Source organism: Pelodiscus sinensis, chromosome 17, assembly GCF_049634645.1.
Source record: "Pelodiscus sinensis isolate JC-2024 chromosome 17, ASM4963464v1, whole genome shotgun sequence".
Lineage (NCBI taxonomy): Eukaryota > Metazoa > Chordata > Testudines > Trionychidae > Pelodiscus > Pelodiscus sinensis.
This window is the reverse complement of record NC_134727.1, coordinates 21,792,005-21,802,013: the sequence shown is the minus strand read 5'-3', so window position 1 is coordinate 21,802,013 and position 10,009 is coordinate 21,792,005.

Here is a 10,009-nt window from a genome sequence, read left to right as displayed (position 1 = left end):
AATATATTTTTATTTCAAATTAGATATTACCACCTATGTTTAAAATACATTCTGTTTAAACTGCCTCAGTATTGTTCCATTTCTTTATATGCAAAGATCAACTTATATTAATATCTTCAGGGGGGTACATTAATTTCATTTGAATCTTACTTTACAAAGAGACTTTAGTCTTATATTTTAGATTAAGCGATCAGGAAACAAATGTAAAGAACGTGTATCTGACTGCACTGCAATTGTCCCTTCTGTAACAATCTGCACTTGAACATAAAATGGCTGCTGATTACCTTTAAATGACTATGTAGTTTCTGTCCAATTTATGACACAGTCGTCTTTATTGTGTAGCTAAATACACCACACAAACACTTTGGTCCTATTATTTTAGGAACGGAGAACCTCATCCTCTCTATCAATACAAGTGTTCCCAAAAAACGCAATGAGGAAAACAGCCCTGTTACACTGGGCATTTTATCCTATGCACAGGGGAAATTGTGAAGAAAGATCTAAGGATGGTTATGGGAGATGAGACAACTAGGGCATGTAGGCTGGCATCACTGGCCCAGCAGAAGGCATAAAAAGTAATGTGATAAGAGACTAGGCCACATATATAGGAAGCAGCAAAGCTAGCTAGGAGCATGAAAGCAAGAACAAGAATGTTTAACTTGCCACAGTAGGGAAGGAGGGAATAAGAGTGTTCAGATCAGGAAGTGCTTGGGGAGCTAATTTTAGCAGTCATATTCTTCATAGATTGAAGGGAAGGAGGCTAGCAGGAGGCCAGAAAGGAAAAGCTTAGAGTAACGGAGGTAGAAGATGCCATATCAATGCATACATGAGAATTTTAGCTCTTAGGCTGAAGAGAAAAGGTTGAATCTCTGAAATGAGGGGGAAAATTTAATGTTTGGGCACAACCTTGATGTGCAGGGAGAAGGAAAGGAAGGAATCAATGAATGGTTAAGAGGCAGATGCAGGAGTGGGCAATAAGCGGCCCATGGGTTGGATGTGGTTCACCAGGGTTCATCACTTTGGATGTGCAGGTAAATAAAGCATCTGGTTGCCCACCAGGGGCTAACCCTGGTGAATCATGTCTGGCCTTTGGGCTGCTTATTGCCCATACCTGGGCTAAAAATAGGCTGGAAGGGGTATTAACTGTGGCAGAAAATGGAGGAAATGCTTTTGGGAAGAAATAGAAGGCTCTCAGTTTTAGCCACAGAGATTTTAAATTATCATTAAATTTAAATTATCATTTAAATTATCATTGAAAGAGGAGATGTAAGGCTACATCAACACTGTAACACTATTTTGGGAAATAGCTATCCCGTGTCTTCACAGCAAGCCCATTATTTCGAGCTTGCTGTTCCAACGTCCCTGTAAACCTCATTCTACGAAGAGTAAGGGACGTTTTGGAATAGCGGGTTATTTCAAAATGTGATGCGGTGTAGACAGCATCAAATGATGAAATAAGCTATTTTGAAATAGCATCAAAAAAAGATAGGCAATTTGCGTAGCTCAAATTGCCTATCTTATTTCAAGTTACAGTGCAGTATAGCTGCACCCTAAGACAAAGAGTGATTCCTCTACTCAACTTCCACTCTGGGTTCTTCTGCAGCAGGGTGCAATCTATCCTAAGATGGGGAAAGGTGCTTACTCTAAGAGGTGAAATCCACCCCATCAGAGTATAATTGAGACATACAGTGGCAAACACCCTCACCAGCAGTGGATAATATTTCCAAATGCTCACAAGTGACTTTGAATGAGATTTTAGTCTGTAAGTTACTTAGCTTCTTCTGAAAATTTTCCTTGAAAACCTTTGAAAACACTACCCACTATACTTATTTTAATATCATACACTTAGATTTCAAATATACGTCATTGTTCAAACATTATAAACATTTATTATTATTGCTCTGCTTGGACTTTGGATACTTTGCTGAACAAACTGGGTGCAGTTTCCTTTTGCCAACTTTTTGTGGCATTTGCTCTGTGTATTTAAGAAACTTACGTAGATTCATCTATCCTTGCACTGGAATAATGGTATGTTATTCCATTTTATCTCCAGGATAATTGGCTTCCAGCTAGTGGTGTCAGAATAGAGATAAGTAAAATATGGGATGCTTTTAGTTTTGCACAATCAAATACATGGTGGTTTATTTGGATCTAGGTCCCATTTTACCTAAAATCTCAAGTTTGAAGGAAGAAGGGTTGGATAAATGGCTCTGTTTTTTGCCCATCTCTAGCCCAGATAGCATTGTCCCCAAATGCCAGGACTTCTTCACCTCCCACCTTTGCCACTATGCCTGGTGGATACTGACCAATTTTTCTCAGCAGTCACTAAATTTTAAAGCATCTAATCTATATTTCTTTCTGAATTCTTAACATGTGAAAAGAAAATTCCCCAGCATTTCTGATCCCACAAGGATGAAGAGAATTCAAGAGGAAAAGTTACTTCCTTTTTAAAGACATCTCTGGCATATATCACTTCCTTACACTGATCTTACTATTCAAGCCACAATGGCTGTTGAGCCTGAGGACTATCCGATTTGATAATGTGATTGTTCTGACACCTAGTGGATCAGAAAGAGAAAAGGTGACTTGTTTCACTCTGTTGGGAAGACAATTTCACTTTACCCATTAAAGCTCATTTTGCTTGAGATGTTGTGCTGATTACAGGAATTTTATACTCTCTCATAATACCAGAGCATGTACTTAGGGAATGACTCATCTCAGAATTCCCAATGCTCACCTGACAAAGGAAGGAACAAGTCCAGCAGATGTACGGGAGCTATCTTCTAGAACATAAGAACAGTTATACTTGGTCAGACCAAAGGTCCATCTAGCCCAGTATCCTGTCTGCCAACAGTGGCCAAAGCCAGATGCCCAAGAGGGAGTGAACACAACAGGTAATCATCATGTGATCCCTCTCCTTTCATCCATTTCCAGACAAACAGAGGCTAAGGACACCATTTCTACCCATCCTGGATAATAGCCATTGATGGACCTAATCTCCATGAATTTATCTAGCTCTTTTTTGAACGCTCTTAAAGTCCTACTCTTCACAACATCCTCTAGCAAGGAGTTCCACAGGTTGACTGTGCACTGCATGAAGAAAAACTTCCTTTTGTTTGTTTTAAACCTGCTACCTATTAATTTCATTTGGTGACCCCTAGTTCTTATATTATGGGAATAAGTAAATAACTTTTCCTTATTTACTTTTTCCACACCAGTCATGATTTTATAGACCTCTATCATACCCCCATTAGTCTCCTCTTTTCTAAGCTGAAAAGTCCAAGTCTTTTTAATCTCTCTTCATATGGGACCCGTTTCAAACTCATAACCATTTTTGTTGCCAAGGATGGGGGGATTCCATTATTATGGACAGGCTCCGACTCCAACCAGAAATCCAGCACATGTGCCAAAATGCTAGGCCAAGGAGACTCATTTTCTACATGCAGTGATGAAGCACATTACTTCTCTATATGGCATCAGGGAAAACCTTGTAAAAATATTTTCCCATTTCAGGTTAACACCACAAATATCCTTCTGCATTTATCAAGCAATAGTTGATAAAGTGAAACATTCACTCTGGCTCCAGTCCCGCTTCCATTAGTCAATGGGAGGTTTGCCACTGACTCAATGGGCCAGACTTTACTACATCTTACTCATGCTGAGTAGTGTTACTCTGCACATTGAAGAAAATGAGTCCAATTGGCAAAGTACAGACCTTTTTTAGCTAAATAAAATGAACCAGAAGAAATGTGGCTTTCTGAAACTAGCTGAAACTAGCAATCTCAGATTGAGCCTGAACTCTGTCACATGCCCCATGAATGAGGTCCTGTCATACTAGGTAAGTGAAACAATCTGCACAATTTTCACACAATGTATCACAACTGGGATATACTCCCAGTGCAGTAAGATTGCTGAATCTAAATTGTAATGTTAGGTTTGGGGTTTTCCTACATGAATACAATGGCTTTGTGTGGACTAGGTCTTCATTTTAAAACATTTGCCCAGTGCAAGATTAAAGAGGCAAGATGACAGATAAACTTTGCTTCTTTAGACAACTTTACGGAATGTCCACCATGGCACACTTAGCTGTAGCCCCAGGAAAACAATTTTTTCAACACAGAAAATACCTGTCATCCAAATATGCTCCTCACATAATATAGTATCAGTGAAATGCAGCCACTTCTGCACTAGTAGGGTGGCAGCAAAACAGTGCAAAGTACAATGCAACAATGTGCAAGTAAAGGACAGTTAGGCTAAGAACATTACTGCAAGCTTTACTCTACTACAGAGTGTCATGGGACCGTGAAATAGTCACACATCAGGAGCCAGAACTATACATAAGTAAATCATTTATTCAAAAATTATTATTACTCTTTATTATCTGTTAAAGTAGCAGCCAAGATCTTCATCCCTTTGTTCTAGACAATTTACAGTGTCATTGGGTATGTCCATGTTTGAATCAAATGTGTGATTTGCAGTATATGTAGACCAGCAGTTCTCAAAGTGTGGTCCGCTTGTCTTGCAGATGGGCTGTTTGCTTGGGACTCATGCCCCCCACTACGCAACAGGAAGCCTTCACTAGAACTCCAGCACTTCCCCTCCACCCTCCCCCCCCCACACACACACAAGGTTGGAGCACCAGTGCCAGTGCCAGCTTCCTACTGGGGGGCGAGAGGGAAGCCTCATGGGCCAGATCTGGCTTGCAAGAGAAGGAAGTAGTTCCATGCACTGCTGCTCCACCTTCCCCTGGCTGGTGGAACGGCAGCTCAAGAAACTGCTCACCTGGAGGTTTTTCCCACTGCTCTCATTGGCTGGAATCACTGCCAATGGGAGCAGCAGGGGGTAGTGCCTGGGAGCAGCAGGAGGCACAGTGCTAGGTAAACACCACCCTTCCCCCTCATGCCCATGCCCCACAGCTCTATCCCCCCCACACACATACACCCTCCCAGAATCCCCTGAAATGTAGCAAGAGCTGGGCGGGCGCCTCCTACATTTCAAAGTGAAAGCACCCTTATCAACTAATCAAATAGTCAATGGAAATTCTATCGACTATTCAATTTGTTGATTAATCAAATTTTTAACATTCCTAGTAGGCAGAGTGATTTTGGAGGTGCTAAGCATCCACAAAGTCAATGGGAGCTGCAGGTGCTCTGCCTCTTTTGCAGTCAGAAAACTGACCACTCTTCAGTACACATTGTCCCTATGTTTCCCACTCTGAAGCAGAAAGTTATGTGAAATTTCACAAGACTAACTTGCAAAAGGTCCAAAACAACAGCAATTACATGAGAACCAAGAAAAAATGGGCAGAAAATGGCACTTCAAAAAGGACTCACAGCCCTTTTCTTTTGCATGATCAAAGTGTCACAAAAGTAAAACCCCAATAATTGCACGCAGGTAGATTTTCTACTCAAGTAAAGCCCTAATAGCAATTGTATGTAATGCTGATATTCACATGGGCCATCCAAAGAAAAATATACATTGCTCACCTCATATCCAAACAAAAGCTTCCTAAATCTGTGTCTTCTGCTCAGATTTTTGAAAGTATGGCATACCAGGCAAAAGGATCTGAGGGTGATAGTGGACCACAAGTTAAAACAGTTGCTTGTCATTTCAACCAGAAAGGACACAGTCTCAATGACCTGCTAACCTGCATCCTACTTCAGAAGACATTCAAATCTGCACTTGAAAGGGAATCCTCTGAACTGGCATTCATGCTAAAATTCGACACTCTCCGCACGGGACTTAACAAAGACCCCAGCTATCTTACACATTACAAAGATAGCTTCCCCAATTATCACCTCTAATACTATTAACTCACAGACATTTCCCCTTCCCCACCTCTAATATCATTAACTCACTGGCATTCACCTTCCTTCCCCCCCCCCCCCCCCCCCACATACCCCTTCTGTTCTGTAATGTGATTTGTCCTTTTCATGTGTGTTCATTTTTTTTTAATTGTATCCTTTGGTATATATGGTTGTGACTATTTTCTTCCATTATTTGATCTGAGGAAGTGGGTCTGGCCCATGAAAGCTCATCATCTAATAAACCATCTTGTTAGTCTTTAAAGTGCTACATAGTCCTGTATTTTGTTTCAGCTACACCAGACTAACACGGCTACATCTCTATCACTATTCTACAAGTTAAATATGACACTGTGTAGCACTGTTGCAAAAAAAGCAATCATTCTGGGAAATATTAGGAGAAGTGCTGTAAACAGGACACAAGAAATCCTTCCACTCTACTGTGCTGATTAGGTCTCAAATGAAGTATTTCGTTCAGTTCTGGGTTTAAATTGAAATATGGGAGATTTAAGTTGAACATTAGGAAAAACTTTCTGTCAGGGTGGTTAACCACCGTAATAAATTGCCTAGGAAGGTTTTGGAGTCTCCATCATTGGAGATTTTTAAGGACAGGTTAGACAAACACCCGTCAGTGATGGTCTAGATCAGGGGTGGGCAAACAAAATTGCTAGGGGCCACCCAAGAATTGTGATAAGTGATCATGGGCTAAATTTTTCTATTATATTAATGGAGGCAGTGAGGAGTCTGGGGTGGAGTTTGGGTGCAGGAGAGTGCTTCAGGTAGGGATTGAGGTGCAGGAGAGAGTGCAGGGTCTCAGAGGGAGTTCTAACCTGGGGCAGGGGTATAGCAGGGGTGCAGGGTCTGGGAAGGAGTTTGGGTCCAGGAGGAGAATCTGCCCTAGGGCAGGGGTTTGGGGTACGGAAGGGGATGTGAGGTGCAGGACCAGGATAGGTGGTTCCTGGCAGTGTGGTGGGGTACTGAGGCAAGCAGGCTGCCTGTAAGCCATGGTGTCCCCACACCACTCAAAGCAGCTGGCTGCTTCTGGCAAGATTGTCTGTGTGCACTTCGGGGAGAGTTGAGGCAGTGGGTCTTCACATGCAGCTCATGCCCACAAGTATCACCCCTCCACAGCTCCCATTGGCCAGTTTCCAGCCAACTGGATCTGTGAGAATGGTGTTCAGACAAGGAACAGTGCATGGAGATCTACTGTTCTTAACCACAAGAATTGTACAGAGACACATTTGCCAGGAGCATTGCTGGGGCTGTGATAAGCAGGCAGCCTGCATGAGTGACCTACTGGACAGTAGGACGTTTTCCTCCAGCCCTGGTCCAGAGTGTCATGGCAGGCGAAGGGAAAATGTTTGGTGGGCCAGATCCAGTCTGAGGGCTGTATTTTGCCTACCTCTGATCTAGGTGATACGTAGTCTTGTCGTGAGTGCAGGGAACTGTACTACATGACTTCTCAAGGTCCCTTCCACTTTATGATTAGTCTCCTCTTTTCCTCCCAAGTGTTTATGAAAACTTCTTACTACTTTATAGCGATAGCTACTAATAAGATACATTCCGTTTTCTAAGAAATGCTCACTCCCTAGCTAATGAGTCACAATGTCAGTGGAAAAAAACCCTAAACAACTATCACTAGCTGCCGGTCCTTTTTCTTTGATTTACTTAAACACCCTAACCCTTAGTATTTTCTTCATGTCTCATAGAAAGAGGGCCACATTCTGTTCCCATTTTTCTCATTTAAGGCCAGAGGTGTAATCAGATACAGAATCTGACCCAGAAATTAACCCCTTATCTTTGCTTGCTCATCACTTTGGTTATGCACATACAATATAGGAACTGCAAGACACTATCGGGGTATGTCTACACTACCACGCTAGTTCGCACTAGCGGGGTAATGTATGCATACCGAACGTGCAAATGAAGCCCGGGATTTGAATTTCCCGGGCTTCATTTGCATAAGCCGGCCGGCGCCATTTTTAAATGCCGGCTTGTTCGAACCCCGTGCCGCCCGGCTACACGCGGCACGGGCTAGATAGTTCGAACTAGCAAGCCATTCCGAACTATCTGTACGCCTCGTTCCACGTGGAACGAGGAGTACAGATAGTTCGGAATGGCTTGCTAGTTCGAACTAGCTAGCCCGTGCCGCGTGTAGCCGCGCGGCACGGGGTTCGAACAAGCCGGCATTTAAAAATGGTGCCGGCCGGCTTATGCAAATGAAGCCCGGGAAATTCAAATCCCGGGCTTCATTTGCACGTTCGGTATGCATACATTACCCCGCAAGTGCGAACTAGCGGGGTAGTGTAGACATACCCTCGGAGACAGCCACAAGAAATAGAAATTGGTGAAAATTACTTCAAAGTGACAAGCGACATAACTCAGAAACTACATCAGAGCTAGTTAAACAGTCAGAGAGATGAGGACATGTTGTGTCCTATTTGGGGTGTTTCTAAGAGCATGTAAATTCCTTTAGTGTACACAAGGAGGAGCAAGGGAAAGGACAGGTAAACAGCTACCGAGTTCAGCATACTAGCATATGGAGAATCCTGCCAGGTGGCTAACAAGACTTATTTTAAAGATAAAAAATATAATGCCTTATAAAGAGACCTTTCTTTCCCTCAGCATGAGAACGGACATCTGTGAAAACCAAACTAAGTTTGCAAACCGCTGTCTGTATGAACTGAATGAATACTCCTGGGCTTTGATTGGCCCTCCAGCATGATGGCTCTTCTCCTGCCTGTGTAACTCTGCTTTTTCTTTCTCTCTCCTGAACCCCTGATTCCAATAGAAGGGGGCAGCTAATTAGAGCAGCCAAACAGTGTTTCTGCCTCTCTCTTCCTCTTTCTACAATGCTACAAAAACCTGCCTTCCCTTTGTGTGCCTGTCAAGCTAAATTTAATTTTAATTTTGCTCTCACAATTCAGTTTTTGCACAGCCCTCAGTCAGGGAGTTGGACACTGACGGGTATGTCCACGTTGCTATGAGAGGTGTCATTGCAGCCCAGAGAGGCATACCCCACCAGCTTTAATCCAGCTGGATATATATAGTTAGGGTACGTCTAGACCAGAGCCGGCCCACGCTATGGGCTGACCAGGCTACTGCACAATGGGGCACCGCCCGAGGCTGCCAGACCGGGTGGGGGTGGGGCTGTGCATGCGTTGGTGCCCTGGGGGTGGAGCTGTGCATGCGCCGGATGCCCAGAGTGGGACCGCGCATGTGCCGGGCACCCAGGGGTGGTGCCGTGCTCCTGGGGCCTGGGGTGCACAAACAGCTTGGGCAGGCTCTGGTCTAGACTACACCTCTCTGTTGACAGAGAGATGTAGATTAGGCACATTGAAATTGCTAATGAAGCGGGGATTTAAATATCTCACACTTCATTAGCATAAACATGGACACCGCTTTTTTTCAGAAAAAACGGCAGTCTAGATGTGGATCTTTCAAAAATACAACCCTTTTTCGAAAGATCCTTTGTCCCTCCTAAAATGAGGTTTACAGGATCTTTCATAAAAGGGCTGTATTTTCGAAAGATCCGCGTCTAGACTGCCATTTTTTTTCAAAAAAGCTCCCTTTTGAAAAAAAGCAGTTGCCATATTTATGCTAATGAAGCACGAGATATTTAAATCCTCGCTTCATTAGCAATTTTGACGTGCCTAATCTACATCTCTCTGTCAACAGAGAGGTGTAGTCTAGACACAGACTTATTCTAGCCCAGTGATTTTCAAACTTTCTTTCTCATGACCCAGTTGAAAAAAAAATGTTCATGCCAGTGACCCCACATAATTATATCTTTTGACTATCATGCAGGCTCCCGGGTGGGGCTGGGAATTAGTTGGTTGGGGTGTGGGAGGGTACAGGGGTGTAAGGACTTGATCAGGGGTGTGGGCTTTGGGTAGGGCTGGAGATGAGGAGTTTGGGGTACAGAAGGGCAGGGGGATCGGGCAGAGAAATTCAGAGTTTAGTGACATCAGTTGTGTTGGCTTGTTACTGCAGCCACAAAACCAGGCATCAGTCTGAGACCCTCATTCACAATCAGATACTCCAATCTTTCATGTTCTTGGTGACATGTTCTACTGTGAGTAAACTGTGCTAGCAAAATAAAATCTGTTAGCAAGGTTCTAGGGCAGTTTTCCCTTACCAGCGGGGGGGGGGGGGGGGGGGGTAGGGGCAGATATTTTTTTAAGGACCAAGGCATAATAGAGGCT